The sequence below is a fragment of the Suricata suricatta genome, chromosome 15 (genome assembly GCF_006229205.1).
Source record: "Suricata suricatta isolate VVHF042 chromosome 15, meerkat_22Aug2017_6uvM2_HiC, whole genome shotgun sequence".
NCBI lineage: Eukaryota > Metazoa > Chordata > Mammalia > Carnivora > Herpestidae > Suricata > Suricata suricatta.
In genome coordinates this window covers 70,493,711-70,510,678 of record NC_043714.1, presented here as the reverse complement: position 1 = coordinate 70,510,678, position 16,968 = coordinate 70,493,711, and the positions used below count along the sequence as shown (strand labels likewise).

General features: G+C 55.5%; 1 protein-coding gene across 3 annotated transcripts in view; it reads left to right on the top strand.

Moving 5' to 3' along the window:
• The first annotated feature begins 6 nt into the window (after positions 1-6).
• The window catches only part of ST3GAL1 (ST3 beta-galactoside alpha-2,3-sialyltransferase 1), an 81,700-nt gene continuing 64,738 nt past the window's right edge, over positions 7-16,968 (top strand). For 2 of the 3 annotated variants that reach the window (XM_029923247.1, XM_029923244.1), the window contains exon 1: positions 7-267. The gene's annotated coding sequence lies outside the window, so the exon portion shown is untranslated. Of the gene's footprint in view, positions 268-1,100; positions 1,275-16,968 lie in introns of those variants that run through there. The other variant, XM_029923245.1, reaches the window with a different exon arrangement.

Here is a 16,968-nt window from a genome sequence, read left to right as displayed (position 1 = left end):
CCCATCCTCACCCCGCCTCCCCGCTTCCCCGGCTCCAGCCTCCGCCGGCGGAGCTCCACTATGCCAGACAGTTTCGACACTTTGCAAAGACAAAGACCAGAGGGAGGAGGAAGAGGAGGACGAGGAGGACGAAGAGGAGGAGGGAGAGGAGGACGGGGCGATGTGAGCCGGGAAGGGGGCCAATGTTCCGGACCCCCACCCCGCTTTAGTCTCTTCGGAGCCCCTCATCTCCAAAGCCGCGGAAACTCCAGCGTGTTTCCAGCTGCGGTGAGTGAGCGCGCCGAGCCCGGCGCAGCCGGGGTGCGCGAGGGGCTGCGTCCGCCGGAGTTGGGGCTCGGGCAGTTTCGAGTGTGTTCTCCAAGAGGAGGGGTGACGGCTCGGAGCCGGGAACAGAGGTGGTCGGGATGGGTCTACGAGGGCTTGACAGTGGAAGTGGGACTATAGACCCCAGGCGCCCGGAGGGAGACGAGCGCAGGGAGACCCCTTCCTTCCCTCGCCACGGCGTCGCCGAGGTCTTCGGCAGAGGGAGGAGGTCGAGGAGGAGGCCGGGGCTCCGGGATCTTTTGCCGTGATTGGAAGAGCTGCTGGGACCTCAGCGGGGAGCCTGCGCCAGGACCGGGGCAGCGGTCCCCGGGGTGGCCCCAGTGACATTGCACCGGCGCCAGGCTGGAATCTCCCTGATCCGGGCCGCCAGAGGGCGAAGCGGCCAGCGGGGCCGCCGGTGGGACGAGTCCCCTTGGGGTGGCTGACTCCGGAGCTTTCGAGTGGAACGAGGGGCGCGGGGGCAGGCGGAGGCTGCCGGTGATCCGGTCTAGCCGCTGCGGGACAGGGTACCGATCGAGCCTCCAACTCAGCTGCGAGCAGGAGGACATCCGGGAGCTGGCCGTCGCCCTCGGGGACGCCGCCGGCCCACGTTGCTCCGGAGGCGAAGGAGAAGTTGGCGTCCGGGACGAGGCGGCTGGACGTGGCGTGGTGGGCAGGGAGGTATTGGGTGGGCGCAGGGGAGCGTGGCGGGGGTGGTGCTGGTGGCAACTCGAAACTCTTGAGTCCGCCCCAGCCCCGTTAGGCGCCACAGCTGCAGCGAAATAATTTGACAAAAGTTAGCAACTTGTCTGCGTCTCGTGGGTGTGTGACCCGCGCGCGGCAGGGGCCGCTGTTTGGGAGAGCGCAGCGCGGGGGCAGCGGTGACCCTGGGGCAGAGCGTCCGGATGGGGCTACGGCTAGATTCGGAATCCGGACCGTGGCGCAACTTTGAGCTCCTCCTTTCGCCGAGCGTGAGTGTGTTTGAGCGTGACCTTGCGGGAGGAAGCGCGGCTGAACTTGAGATGGGGGTTGAGGCTGCGCCCGGGCTGCCTTCTCCGTGCCCCACGGCCCGGTCTCTGGGGACCGGCGTCTGCAGCGTCTGGGTTCGGATCAGCGGCTGGAGCCCGGAGTCCTTCCAGCCTGCTACCCGAAGGTCCTGGCCAGCGCCTGCCACTCGCTGGGCTTGGTGGGGGCGCTCGGCGGGCGGACACGTGCGCGCCCAGAAGTGCGCGAGTGGTGGGGGCTGGGCCGGTCACTGCGTCTCACGCACTGTGTGTGTCCCGCAGAGGGAGCCGGCTTCGTCCCTGAGGGCAGCGACCTCTTTGCCGCGGGGCCGCATCAGGCGTCCGCCTGGCTTTCACTTGCCCACCTCCAGGGAATCCTCGTTCCTTCTGGCTCACCTCCCTCGCGGGATCCCTCGCCACGCGGATTTGGGCCGAGATGGTCCCCTAGGGAGACAGCGAGCGCCTACCGCCACTAAGGCTGAGTGTGTGTGTTTGGCTGGGCAGGGAGGAGGAGGAGGGACGGAGGGGTGCGCGGAGAACGTGATTCGCAGAGAACGAGGTTGTCCTGGAGTGGTCGCCACCCCGCTGGACACACAGTAGGGACTAAGGCTGTTTGAAAAGGCCTCTAGATGGAAATGCGCTGGCAGCGGCCAGGAAGTCCCCTTCTCGCCTTCTCCTCCCCATTTTTACTACCGAATTTACGTTCATCCCCCTAATCAAGGCCTGGCTTCTAGGCGTGCTTTGAGCACCTACTACGTGCCGAGTTAAGAATTGGGCTGTTTGGAAGCGGAGGGCGGAGCCGCCTGGTGTTCCTTCCCTGGAGCTTCGTAAGGCCGCCCAGGAGGTTCGCAAAAGGCAAGGCGCACTGCCCCCTGCGGGCCGTTATGGAAAATGCTGCCTGGGTCCGAGGCGGGGAAGGGGCGCTGGCGGTGGCCCCTTGCCTGGGCTCCTTGGAGATACCTATCTGCACCTCCTCTTCCTTCCCCCAAAGCCATAGCCTGGCCATTTCCTGAAATCCCATAGTTGGCTGAAAACATCGACCGGAGTTCACCATCACGCACACCCCCACCCTCCCCGCAGATCTGGGTCTTTCATCGTATCCCTCTCTGACATTGGAGCCTGAGACTTGAACGTCCAGAATCTCAGTTTTCATATCTGTAAAATGGGGGTCATTACTATAACCTTACAAATGTGTTGCACAGAGCGGTACGTAAAACTGTGAATATGTGTGCACATACAGATATACACATTCACACTATTTGTGCATATTCACATATAGTGACTTCAAGCCTGGGGAAGGGAATCTCAACTTCCAAGAAATTTACTTTTGCTGAACAAATCAATAAATAACAGAATGAGTAGGGGGCCCCTTTCTCCGCCTTTGAACAACCCCACGAGCCTGGCGATGTACCATCCCTGCGTTTTGCCCATCTCACATTCGCTGTCCAGGCTTTACCACTGGGGCAAGGCCAGGGCCTGGGCTGTGGCAGGATCTTCCCTCACCCCCTCCTGGCCCGGCCAGGCTTGGGGGGAGGCCTCTTGAACACTGGGCTGAGGAGAAAACAGGAAGTGTTGCCAGAGCAAATGGCAGAGGGTTTTTTTTTCAGGGGGTGTGGATTCCGCTCTGTGCGCTCTGCCCGGCTCTGCCCCCGCAGCGGAAGCTGACTTCTGAGTCACCTGCTTGCTGACCTCAGGCCTGTGTTCCCACTGACATTGCCCCCAGCTGGGCGTATCAGCAACCCCCTGAGGTCAGGGACCTCCACAGAATTGACTGTCTGGAGCCTTTGGTCCCCTAGGTGTGGTGGGGCCTGGCAGGGAGGGGTCCTTGCAGATCTGGAGCCTCGGGGGTGGGATGGGCTCTGCCTCCCCCCCAATCCCCGCCCCCGCACCCCACCAGGCCAGGATATCTTTGGCATGAAAGTTCTCAGCAGCACCCTCACCCTTCACCTCCAGGACGGGGTGTCTCTGAACCTCCTGGTCAGCTCACCTAGCTTGCTCTGTGGGGCAAGCTGCTGACTCAGAGGAGTTCTATTTGGACAAGCCTTTGCCTTATGGAATCCAAACCTTAACCCCCTCCCCAGGCTCTCTCCCACGCCACGAAAAGCAAGCACAGTAAAGTAAAACAAATCCACCAGGGATTTTATCCTGCTTCCCAGTAAATCCTGTACACACAAAGGAAAAAAAACCCACCCACCAGTGGAAGAGCTGGCCTGGTCACAGAGAATTCTAGAGTCAGGTTCACATGCCCTTCGTTCAGTTGCAGAATACGTATGTAACCTTCGCTCCCGCCTTGCGGTCCTGAGGATCTGAGAGCTCTCTTCTTGGATTTGGGCACAGGAGCCCCACTTTGGGCCCCAGAGGAAGTCCCAGAGCCAGTGCGCAATTGCTTTGTAATTTGGCACCTATCCGTTCCAGGCTCTGGTCTCAGTTTCACTCTCTGCAAAATGAGAGGCTTGAAGTTCTGCTAACGTGACCTGGGGGCCCTTAAAGCCTTTCTTGGTGAAGACAGCCTGCACCCTGCTTGGTTTTGCTTATGTGTGTGCTTACACTCCACGCTCAGAACCTTCCGGGCATTCCTGGCCTCAGACTACAGGGCCACCCCGTGCAAGGCCGTCTCCCTTCCCTTACTCACTGAGAGAGTGCTCCGGACTCCCAGAGCCCACGCCCACTTCGAAAAGTCATTCGTCAGCACTTCTTAGCACCAGAGGTTTCAGACTCCAGGGTTCTGAAACTGGGCAGAGCCAAGGTGACATTTTTGGGGGAGTCCCAATGACGTGTATGGTGAACAGGAGCCTTGGCAACTTCTCCAGGACCCACATGGTTTCCTCTCTAAGAGCTGATAATATTCATAGAAATCATTTAAAGTCTTTCAGATTAATTAAAAAATACAAAGCCCAGGGGGAAAGTCAGGGGACCCTGAGTGACCGAGGTGACCTAGCACACCGGTTGGTCTCCTCTCCGAATAAGTGAGTGCCCCGTCTTTCTCGTTCCCTGCACCTCCTTTCTTTTCTCTCCACTTAAGTCTCTGTTTCCTCATTGGAAACCAACACTCCTCAGGAAGCCTGGATTTGATTGTTTCTTGGATCTTGTTGTTGGATGGATTATTTTGATCCAGCATTTATTAGGAACTTATTAGGTTCTGGTCACCATGCACGATGCTGGAAATACAGAGTTGGAAGAACATGCAATCAATCCTTGTCCCTTACCATCCCCCAGAGGTCACGGTCTGGAGGGGAGGTGCGGGGTGCCCTTGAAGAGTTTGTTACAGTATAGTTTGTGCAGGGTGGGAGCCTGCCTGTAGAGAGAGGGCTGGGACAGAGAAGGGACCTGCCTGAATCCACTGAGGAGACAAAGCCTGAATAACTAGGGGAGTCACACCGCAGGAGAGCGAAGGTATTTTCTTGACTGCGTAGAACTGGTGTTTAATTAAAGTGGTGTGCGCCCAGTGTGCCCAAGAAAAATAAAGTAAAATGAAATACAGACTGGATGTGGTCTGTTCTGCGTGGTTCTGCAGAGGTGAGGGGACTGGGATTTCAGGGCCTCTGTGATTTGGCCCGGTCCTGCAGTAGGTGTCGATTTCTGGTTTGCTTGGGTGGGCTTCGTCATTGCTGCCCAGCCAGCGTGCAGGTCCCTGAACTGGGGTCTCCCAGGGGTTAACGGGCAGTGCAGTGACGGCTGCGTTGCTTTCGCTTCAAGAAAATAAAATTCTGTGCTTTATCTTTCATCCTTGTCCTTAAACTTGATGAGAGGGCTAGTGGGGACGTGCAAGGGGGAGGGTGCTCCGTGCTGTGCCCTGAGCCCCTCCTGTGTGGCCTGATAGGCTCAGTGACAGGTGTGACCTGTGTCAAAGTTGGACACATGTGGCGTGGACTCGATCCATCAGCGTTAACACTAGGATGAGTGTTAGAGACAGGGCTTTGGTTTCAGAATGTTTCCTCCTGAGTCGAGGGGATCCAGGCAGGGATATTTCCTAGACCTCAGTCAGAACTCCGGGCTCCGGGTCCTGATCCCATCCGACCCACTGAACTTCTTGGAGTCGCCCATTTCCTCAACTGGTAGATGGAGGTATAGAATTCCCACCGTGCTGGGGCGCTGGGTGGCTCAGTCTGTTAAGCCTCAACTTTGGCTCAGGTCAGATCTCACATTCGTGGGTTCGAGCCCCGCGTCAGGCTCTGGGCTGACAGCTAGCTCAGAGCCTGGAGCCTGCTTCTGGTTCTGTGTCTCCTTCTCTCTCTGCCCTTCCCCCTCTCATGCTCTATCTCTCTTTGTATCAAAAAAAAAAAAAAAAAAAAGAATTCCCAGAGTGCTTAGGAGAGTTGGGAGGGGCCCACGGGAGGAGGCCGTGACCTTGCCTTGATAATAGAGTAACATCCGCTTTTTGGTAAGCACTTAGGGTGTGCCCAGCACAGGAGCGGGTATTTGTACACCTGAAGCATTCCGGGTCCCAGTGGGGAACCTGCACTCACAGATGGAGCCGAGAGCTTAATAAGGACAATGTCTCCAGAGAAGGGAGCAGCATTTAGGGAAGTCAGCAGGGGATGTAGGGGTACCTGAGCCCAGTTACCACCCCCCAACCCCCCTGCCCAAGAGACCCACGGGGGATGGGTGAGGGGCACTGGGAGCTGATGGAAGGCTCAGAAGAAAGCCTCTCTCCTCAAGCTGGCCGGGAAGAGCCTGGGAGATAACGTTGTCATCTTGCTCTGCCCTGCTTGCCTTCCAGAATCCTTGGGGCCCCAGGAGCTGAGCCCAAGCAGCAGCCAGAGGCCAGAGAGCTGCTTGCTGGAGCCTCTCGGGGCAGGGCCGCCCAGGAGGTGATCTTGCACTCACCTGCCCTCTTATTTGATTCTGCAGCAGCCAGGGGCAGGCGTGGCCACAGGATTCCTGAAGGACCAGCTGGAGGCGGGCTGGGAACTCCCTTGCTCCAAGCCAGGCCTCTGGGGGAAGCTCAAGTTTTAACCCCTGTGCTCCATTCCCCTGGGAAGATAGAAGAGTCAAGTGTAATATACTATTGGGGCGCCTGGGTGGCCTACTGGGTTACGCATCTGAGGGGCTCCTCATGATCTCTGGTTCGTGAGTTCGAGCCCCGCGTCACAGCCCACTTCAGATTCTCTCTCCTTCCCCTGTTCTCTCTCTGTCTCAAAACTAAGTAAACTTTTTTTTTTTAAGTGGAAGATACTATTACGAAAATCTTTAAGCCTTCAGTAGCATCTTTGAGAAGCCGAGTAGCCTCGGAATTAAGGCTTTGGCCTGAGGCTTATCACTTATTTCTAGGTGATCATCGTTATTCGCCTTTTCTGGGTCTCAGTCTCCACTTCTGTCTTGGGGATGATACTCCGCAGGGTTGATGTGACAATTTAAAGAGTCACTCAACAAACCTTAGCTTTGTCCCCGAGGGTCAGGGTTCAGACATGCGGTGTGGGAGAGGGTGGTGGTCGCTCCTGCCCTTTTAGCCTAGGTGATATGCAGCTACCACTATTTGAAAATTTTTATCTTAAAAAGTTTTTTTCTTGCAAAAACATCTGGGGATGTTTGGACCGTTTCTTCGGACTCTGTGTATGTGTATGTGTGTATATATTTTTTTCTTCTGTAAAATAGGTAAAAGTTATCTAAGTTTGATTCTAGAGCCTTAAGAGAATGTAAAATTCAAGTTAAACAATCTCAGCAATCAGAGAAGTTGAGAAGGAAAGAACATTAGTTCCAAATTATTTGGTGGAATTAAAAAGGGGGTCACGAATGAGTTTTGGTAGGTCCACATTTGGGTATGCAAAAAAAATTTTTTTTTTAATTTCACCAGCTACCTTCAAAAAAGAAATCAAACCCAAATAGATATCATTGTGATAGATTTTGCTACATTAAAAAGAATTCATTTGAGTCCACATTGAACTAACAGACCAAAATGGCTAAAAATTCCCTTCATGAATATTTACTTAGCAGAGGGCTCTTGAGAAAAACCCAACCAAAAAAAAAAAAAAAAAGAAAAAGAAAAAGAAAAATCCCAAAACAAAGCAAACCCAGCTTCTTCTCTAACTGAGAGGGTGGAATGACTCCAATATTGTTTCATGCTCAAAAAGCCTAAAACAACTCCACATGAAAGACGAAAATCCAGCTAATTGGGCATTTACCTTTTCAGAAATAAAAGGCTCAGTGGAAAGAAAAGGAAAGGAAAGAAGAAAAGAAAACCTCTTTCCTTGGAAGACTAGACTGGAGCCTAAAATAAACTCGTCGCCTGGCCTGGCCCAGCGACGCGGGGCCACGCTCCCCCTCCGTCTCTCCGGTGTGCCATTGCAGTGATGCGCTGAGGGCTGCCAGCCATCTGAGAGCTAAAATACCTCTCAAACCCCCTGACCTCTGCGTTCACGGCCAGCGGCTCAGCCCTGACCCTTTCTGGACTCTGTTCCAGTTCCTCTAGCTGCTACCCTGGGGTAAGGGTCCTCCCTGTGTGGCCGAGGAAGTGACTTCCCCAAGGTCCCACGGTCTCTGCGCCCAGATCTTTGGTGTGCCCGCAATTACCCATGGGCAAAGTGGGTCACCCCTGGGAAGGGTAAGCCCACGCTCTGACACACAGCCGCACAAGACAGTGGCCTGGCTGCCCCGTCCCTCTAACTCAGCTCATCCCTCACAGCCCCCACTCCCCACCTCGAACGGTACAGAGGAGCAGGTGACCCGGTTGACACCAGGGCACGGGCTCGGGAACCGGCAGACCCAGCACTCTGACCCTGCAGTCGTCACCTCCCTTCTTCCTGCCCCTCGGGGCTTGGCTCCCGCCACCTCACCCTGTGCTCCCTGCATCTGCTTGGCTCAGTCTGAGAACAGTAGCGAAGGAACCCAATCGAAGTCTTAGTGTCCTAATTCGATCTTCGAGTCCACTTAAGGGACCAGCCTTTATCACCATCATAACACGACACTGCCCAAGACACCATGAGGCCACATCGCATTAAGTCAATGGCCACGGCTACCATGTACGGTTCACGCAGAGAGAGGGTACAGAGGAACTGGAGCCAGAAGCCAGTCGCCCCATCACGGGGTTGGGAGGGGGATCTGGGGGAGGGGCCTGGGTCAGGTTTTGCTGGGGAGACTCAGATAGGGACAGCCTAGTGGAACTTCCAGAAAGAAGCTGTCCACAAATAACTTGGCCGTTTAGTCAGGTGGTTTCCCAACCGGGTAGTTATTTTGCATGTAAATAATTCTGTCAAGGGGAGGGAGTCATCAGGTACATGGAGTCAAACCCAGGGAGCAGGGGCACGAATGGGATTTATAAGAGAAAGGGAGAGAGCCGACCGGAGGAGCCTGGGAATTCGGAACCCTGCTTCCACATCTTTTGAACAGTAAACTGCTTGACTCGCTCGCATCAGAGAGGTTACTGTGTGCCTTCTGTACTTGAGAAAGATTTCAAAGAATATAATTTCAGTTGATACATTTTCTAGAAAACCCCGAGAGAGTTTGTTTCCTTGCAGAGCCTACCTGGTAGCTGCCCTGGGTTCCCGTGTGCCCAGGGCCTACCGTCAGCACCTCTGCGTTGGCCGGACCAGGACGAAAACTTCCCGTCAGCAGACCTGACCTTTCCTTTAATATTACTTTCCTCGTCTTTATAACAGCCCTGTAAAGTCACTGCTTGTATTTCCCCCCAATTCCATTTACAGAGGTGGAAACTGAGGCCCAGAGAAGTTAAGTCACTCGCCCGAATTCCCATCGCTAGAGAAGTGGCCTTTCCTAACGCTTCGTTTCTGCCCCAGGCCCAAGATCTCAGGATCAGCCCCTGTCTCTGCATGGGGGGGGGGGGGGGGGGAAGGGTGGAAATAGCCCCCCAAAGAGGTGCAGATGCAGTGCCCTTCTGTCCCCGGGCCCACCCTCGCTGCGTGCCATCCCACCCCGTGGCCATGGCAACGGGACCCAGGTTCGGTAGCATCTCTGGAGGGGGATTCCTGATTGTCCTCCGCATGCTGTTTCCCACCAGGTGGGGCTCCTAGACTTTTCCCCGCTTCACCGCTTGGTGCCGGTGGTGGGATGGGTTCACTGAGCTAACGTGATAGACTTGCTGGATTTTTCTGCCTCTGCGTGGGACGCTGTGTTGCTGGTTCCAAGTATGCGTCCTATGGGTTGTAGTCCTACATTGAATTCAGAGATCTCCGTAGTGCTTGGGGATGGAGGATGGTCTGGGAGCCCTGGGGGTGGAAAACCGGTCGGTGAGCAGAAACACTTAGCTAACGGTTTGTCATCAGGCGTGGAGACCCACCCAGCTCCCAGGGAAGGTGCCTCCTGAACGGCCTGCTCCAAGGAACATGATTAGTAGAGGCTGCTGTTGCAACACTGGAAAATTCCCTTTTAATAACATCTTCACAATGGAGAGAAAGGTCTGCTGTTCTCCTTTCCTTAATCCTACCACCTGGTGGAGAGTCTGATGAATAAAGACCTTTGCTTGGGAAACATACGAGCTGCCACAAACAAGAATGTCCTTGTGGGGGGTATTCCAGGTTGTTCCTAGGGCAAAATCTTAAATCTGAAACCTCAGTCTTCTGGCCAAAAAGGAAAGTAAAATGAAAAGGAGAGATTAGACGTCAGCGAGGTCCCGCTCCACCGCCTGCTAGAAATTTCAAATGAAAAACACGCCTTTCAGAGGGGTTTGAAGAATTGGTTCCGGCGTAAGGTCTGCCGCTATTTTTCTGTCTCTACCTATGACAAGGAACAAACTGAACTAAGCAGAAACGATCTGCGAACTCTAGGATCATTAAAATTAGACGGATGTCTAAACCATGCCAAACATCCAAAGAAGGTGGAGAAATTGACTGGCCCCCGGACACAGTTTTAAAGATGGGAATCTGCCCGCATCCTTGGGCGTCTGCCCTGGGGTGAAGTAAAGGAGGTTTCTCTTTTTCTCTGCAGGCAAGCCGTGGTGTCAGAAGCTGTGATTGTTCCCGGAGCGGGTGGGAGGAAGGTGTGTTTGAGTACACTGAGTGACAACACGTTACAGAGGTTGCATGTTGAAGGAGCATGAGACAAGAAAGAACTGTAAGACCCCAGCATTTGCAGAGGCTCAGCGGTGCCCTTGTTTCACCTCCCTCTATTCCAAGGTTTCAATTATTCATCTCCTGAGTCATTCATTGATTCACTCAATAAAAGTATTGGCTCTGCTGCTTCTTAGCTGTGTGACCTTGAGTGAGTTGCTTAATCTCTGTGTGCCTCCATTCCTCATCTACAAAATATGGGTAATAGTGCCCACCTCCCAGTAGGTACTAAATAGCACTAAATGAGTTGGTACTTCGAAAGTGTTTAGAATGGTGCCCTGCAGGGCGCCTACTCAAAGTGTTTGCTAAGTACGTGCTTTGATCACGATCCTTGTTTCAGTGCAGAAAGTCAGCATCGCATGAATTGCTTTCCTCACCTCTACTCTCCCCTGTGGTTATTCTGTGTCTGCTTGAACACCGCTAGTGAGGGCGAGATCTGGGCCCCACACGCGGCCCTTGGTCCTCTGGACACCTCTGTGGATGAGGAAGCTCTTTGCCACCCAGACCTTCCAACCGTGGGGGGCTTCCTGGAGGAGGTGATCGGGTTGCAGCGCTGGGGCTGTCTGAATTTAAGGCTGAGAAGCGGTCTGAGTTTATGAAGCCTGGGCGTGGCACTGGACCCCAGAGGCACCTAAGACGTGGACGTGCCATCTTAGACACCCCCTGCCCCCTGCCTCACGGCGAAGCAGACAGCTCAGACACAGGGCCGGTCTGTGTGATTCTTCAGCCCGCCCGCAGGCAGAGCCAGGGCAGGAAGCCAGCCCGCAGTTTCCAGCTGCCAAGTCCTGCCTTCACCGCTGGGTTTCTGCCCGACTTGGGAAGCTCAGGGTGTCCTAGAGAGCGAGCCTCCCTTGTCCACCCCAGGCCAGCAGCCAGGGACCCCAGCGGCCGGGTCTCCTGTGCCCCCTTGCCCCCAGCCCTCTCTGCCGGTCTGTTGGCATAGTGCTTACACCCGTGGCCTCCCAGACCACCCCTGCCCACGGGCTCCTGTGACCTCCCTCTGAGCAGGTCTGGGCTGGGTTTTATGCATTCCGGTGGCTGTCTGCCCTCTTGTCCCTCCAGAGGTTCTGCCCAGGAAATACTATGTTCTGGACATTTCGGGCTCATTTAACGTCTGAGCAGGGCTCTGTGGTTGTTGCTGTTATCAGTGTTTGGACAGTTGGGAAGGCGAGGTTCACTGAGGTTGGCCATTTGACCCCCCAGGTGGTGTCGAATTTGGGGGGTGGGGGCTGTTATACCCCCTCGCCCACGCCACCGGATCCTGCTCTAAGGCACCCACGTGACAGAGGATTCCTGGGTCCAGTGTGTCTGGTGTCGCAGCCCGCACTCACACACCCCTGCCAGCCTGCCTCCCACCTCACTTCACTTTGTTCCTGAGAATCAGATAAGAGGCCAGAAGAACAAAGCCACCCCCGCCACCCCGCCCCCGCCACCCCTGCCCCGCTACCAAGCCATATTTCACAGGGCTATAAATAGGACGGTTAATGGTGGCACTCCGGGTCACATCCAGCACGGACAGACTCCGAGTGACGCCAGCCCTGTCCTCTGGCTCAAGGCTCCATGGTCAGCAGAACTTTCCTCTCTTCACTTCCTTCCCTTTTTCTTCCTTCCCTCTCTCCCCCTGTCCCCTCATCCACAAACTGTTGTTCTAGAAGGCCGTAGTTGCGCCTCCTTAATTAGGCCGCGGTTGCCTGGAAAACAGACACGGGCATCGGGCGTCGTATTTCACAATCCCTCCTGGTCCGGGCCGACTCTGGGCAGCACAGAGTGGCCGGGAGGCCCAGAGGGAGGCTCCTCGCCTGCTCGGAAGGCGAATTCAGTTCCCCCAGCAAGGAAGGCCCGGGGCGCACCTCCTGTCGGGGAGGCCTGGGGGCACAGGGGTGGCGAGGACCAGGAGAACACGGGCGGGCTCCGGGGCAGAGTGCGGGGCCACCGTGTGTCATCTCTGAGACTGGGGCAGGTGACTTCTGGGTCCGAGCCTTAATCTTCCCCCGGTGCTCTGCGGTAGCACCACCCCTCTTCCTGGCTGGGAGTTGGGATAAATAGAACAGGAGAGAATGGGGGAAAGCCCCAGAGGACAGACAGTGTTGGAGCCAGAAGACAGTGGGATCTGGCGACAGTGGCAGTGAGGGTGGAGAGAGCCCGTGCTCAGGGGACCCCATGGAGGAACCCCGTGGAGGAGCCCCAAGAGGAAGCAAGGCACCTCCCTGTCACATGCTTGGAGGAAGCAGGTGTAAGAGAGGAAACCCGGGAGGCTGTGGTTTGGGAGTTCTAAGCAACCTTTATTTATTCGTAATGAGGAGCAACCGAGGTTTCTTTACCTGCTTCTAGAAAGGTGTAGCCAGACCCGCGTTGTTGGAAAGCCAGCAGGCTGAGGCTCGCGGTGGACGGGAGGGAGGGCCTGAGCCCCCCCGCCGGGGCTCCTGGGAGTGATCGCTGGCCGTGTTTGGGGTGCCTGTCCCCCGGGAGAAGTACTCCTGTCTTTGTCTCTCTGGGCTTGGAGATCAGACCGCACTTGGAGCTGGAACCAGAAGCTGAAGTCGCTGCCGAGAGCTGGGAGCCACCGACGATGTTAGGGAGCCCAGAGCGGAGGTGCAAGCCAGTGAGCCCTGCCACTTACACGTCTGTGGGGTGGGAGATGGGGAGACGACCTTTAGAGCCCAGCCGGCCTTGGGCAAATGACCTAGTGCTTCCAGAGCCTCAGTTTCCACATCTGTGAAATGGGGGTCAGCCTGCCCCCTGCCACCAGAGGACCTCCGTGCAGACTGAATGAAATCATGCACACAGGCTGCTTAGCACGGTGCTGGCCTCTTCATCCACATCCATCCACTCGCTGTGGGTGATAATAAAGTCTCTCCCAAGCAGCCAGACCAGCACCTAGGTTCTAGATTCAGAAATCCACTCAGTCTAACACCCGCCCCCAGCTGGAGCCCTGTCATGGAGGGAGGGGATGCATGGAAGGATAGATGGCCTCCCCAAGACGAGAATGCGTGCTTCCGGCCGGGTGCAGCGCCCTTCATGTCACCCCACCAGGCCAGGCCGGCTTCCTCAGTCCTTGGGCCACGAGAGGGGAGACATGGCTGTGTCAGGAAGGGGCTCCTCAGCTCCTCCAGCCTCAAGTCAGCCAGGATACCTCGGGGTCCCCTGCCCTGCACCCTGCTCCCAGCTGGCCGGCGGCCCTGCTCCGGGCACCCAACCTCCTACTCCAGGCACTTCTGGGTCATCCCACTGCCAGCTCTGGTCTGTCCCTGCACCTGCCTACATCTGGGTCACCTGTCCCCTCTGCAGACAGATCTGCTGGACAGTCTCTGTGTTGATCTCGCTCTCCACGGTCACGGTCATCGTGTTCCAGACGGGAATTCAGATTAAGAAATCGCCCACTGGCGCACCGGCCGGCTGCCTTCCCCCCGCCCCGGGGTGCAGGTGGCGCAGCTGCTGGCTGTGAGCCCGCAATCCCTCACCCACACAGTCGGCTCCTCACGGGCGGAGCCCAGGGGTGCTCTGCTGTCCCTAGTAGTCCCTGCTGGTCCAGGTGGGAGTTGGTTTATTGGCTCCAGTCTTGACTGTGACCTTGGGCAAGCTGCTTAACCTCTTCAAGCCTCCGCTTCCCCATCCGCAAAATGATGCCAATAATAGGTCACATCCCACCGTTGTGTGAAGATTGGCAGAGCGTTTGGGAACCAAGGGCTTAGTTTGGGAAAGTGCCCGTAAGGTGTTACAGGAGGTGTCTGGCACTATTGCTACTACTTGATCATTATTGTTATTCAAGTGTTTTCACACTGGGTTTGATCCGCTTGCTCATGGATCATGGATCGGTACAGCCTTGCAAAGTAGTTGAAGCAGGTACAGCATCCGTTTTACCAAGGAGCAAACTAGGACTCAGAGAAAGGCAGATTGTCCACCGCCGCGGAGCCTGGCTTGACCGGCCTCTCCTGGTCACCACCTCCGGCAGCAGGGCACAGTTTTGGAGTATGACATGGCCACCGGCCTCTGGGAAAAGACTCCTGTACGTTAAAAGGGCAGCGATTTTATTCAACCGGACCCAGTGTTCACAATTACCCAGATTATCACCGCTTGCGAGGAGGAGAAAGCTGAGATTTATTGAGCAAGCCGGCCGCACTCCGGGGGATGTAGAGTTCTGCTTCCAGACCCCTCCTCGGCTCCCCAAAGAATCATGATCGGCAACCAAACCCCCTTATGAGATTTATCGTGTTCTATTGCATGATGCGAAGGAGCATCAAAAAGAACGTCAGGGGGCACACCTGCTCTGTGAGGGGTAAAGAGGAAAGATTTATGTGCCCTAGTCTCCCATGTGGCAGGTAGAGTTGGTGGACATGTTTCTTGCTTCCGAATCTCCTGGTTTAAACCAGCAGCTGGGCCAGTACCCCGTGGCTGCCAGTTGGACAGATAGAAATGAAGGGGCAAGTGGCCTGGGAGAGGAAGGGAAGGGAAGCACGTGGAATTATGGGGTGATGCAGGAGAGCAGGTGCTGTGGAAAGAGAGCCATTTCGGAAGAGGTTTTCGGGGTGCGAGTTGGAAAGCAAAGGCAAGGAGGGTCTCGGTATAGAACGAGGCTGCCCCTGAGACCAGCAGGTGCAGAGTGGGGTGACTCTCTGCTTGGCGTATTTAGCGCCCCGGCGCCATGTCAGGAGCTGAGACACGGAGGCCGGGGAAGGTGGGTGACACCCGGGGAACGGTTGTGGTTTTAAAAAGCCCCACAGTTGCAAGCTCGCCTGTTTGGGGCCGGGCATCCGGTGCAAATGGATGAAGATAAGCACAGGAAACCATGGGTGCCCGAAAGTGACCCAGCCTGGGGTGTGGAAGGGAGTCTGTTAAAGAAAACATTTTGGACGTGTGACTCATGAATGGTGTTGTTCGTTGTCTCATTCAGGAAATAGGCACTGGCTTTCTCGCATGTGGCAAGCGGCGTGCCCGGTGGTGGAGATGGAGTGGTGTGTAAGGATGGGCACACTTGTGAGCCCATGGAGTGCCCAGGCCAGTGGCACATGCTGTCTGGGAGCACAGTGGGGCCTGGCCTTGTCAAGGAGGCCGGCAAATGTGTCCCTGGGAAGGGCCGTTGATACTGAAATCTAGAGTGTGTGGACAGTACAGAGGGAAAGAGAGGGAGCAAGTTCTAGACGCCTCTGTGGGCTGCTAAGAGCAGGGAGCGGCATCAGAGGAGGTGGGAATGGCAGGTCTGGTCCGGAGGCTGGGGCAGTGAGCACCCCCCACCCCGCAACCTTAATGCTTCTTGCAGACAACAGGGGCTCTCAAGAAAGTTTCATTCCGGGCCCTTGCATTTTCTGTGACACTGACCCGGACTGCTCTGGCTGAGGCCACTTTGCGTGTCATCTGTGGAAACATCCCTCCCCCTCAGCGAGCTCCAAATAGAATCTATTTATTGTTGACACCAGACGCCTTTAGACGAATCGAGGGTCAGTTGTAACTAAATCCTGTTGACCTTACATCTAAAATAGCTCTTGAATCTTCCATCTCTCCTTTATCCCACAGCCCTGCCTTAGTTCTGGCCCTCCTCTTCTCTGACAATCACCAACACAGGCCGATCTTTCTTTTTTATTATTTTTTAAAGATTTAAATCCAAGTTAGTTAACCTATAGTGTAATAATGATTTCAGGAGTAGAATTCAGTGATGCGTCACTTCCGTATAGCACCCCAGAGCTCATCCCAACAAGTGCCCTCCTCAATGCCCCTCACCCATTAATCTTTCTTTCTAAGTTGCAAGCTTATTGCATTTTATCGACACACCAGCAGTATAAAGATTACCTGGCGATTGTATCAGTGAGCCTTCCCTGCGTAACAAGCAGCCCCAAGCCTTAGTGCCTTAAGCAGCAAACATTTGTTATTTCTCCTGATTCTGAGGGTTGATCGGACCCTTCTTGTGGTCTGGGCGGCTTGGCTGGGGCTCGGTGGTGTGGTCCACACACTTGGGGGCTCAGCTGGGCTGGCAGGGATGCCTGGGGCCTCTCCCATGGTGCTTGTCCTCCTCCGGGGGGCCAGGTCTGGGGTTAACGTGGCCCTACAGTGATACTTAGCAGCGAGAAAGGGGAAGTTTTGTGCACAAGCACATGCTTTTTGTCTTTTGTTATTGGCTCATCTGCCAAAGTAAGTTACATGGCCAAGCTCAGATTCAGAGGGTGGAGAAGTGGACCTCAGTTCATGGGGGGAGAGGGCGCAAAACCACACTGCAAAGGAGTGTGTGTACACGGTGGCCCGAGCGATGCGGGGGGTGGGCGCGGGCTTTACTGTCCTGGTGGGTAAGAGGAGGACTGTGGAACCCAACGGAATGGGGGTGTCCCACTGGGGGCTGCTCTCTACCATCTACTGCCTTTGTCATCCTGCTCAGGGCTGCTCACAGGAGCTCTGCAAGCTCCAGCTGCCCATCCATAAAATGGGAATAATTACGGAGGCCACCCCAGGGATTTCGTGAGAAAATGGGGGTCCGTACGGCTCTCAGTGCTTGGGAGAGAGGGGGAAGGACTCAGCCGAGGGTCTCTATTCTTACTTTCAGGTGAGGCCTTCCAAAACCGTCTCCCACCCGGACTACCTGGAGCGTCCTAGTCCTGAACCCACATTTTTCTTTATCCACTTCCTCAGCAACACTTTCCCCAAACCTTTTCTTTTTGCCAAACAGCGTTTCC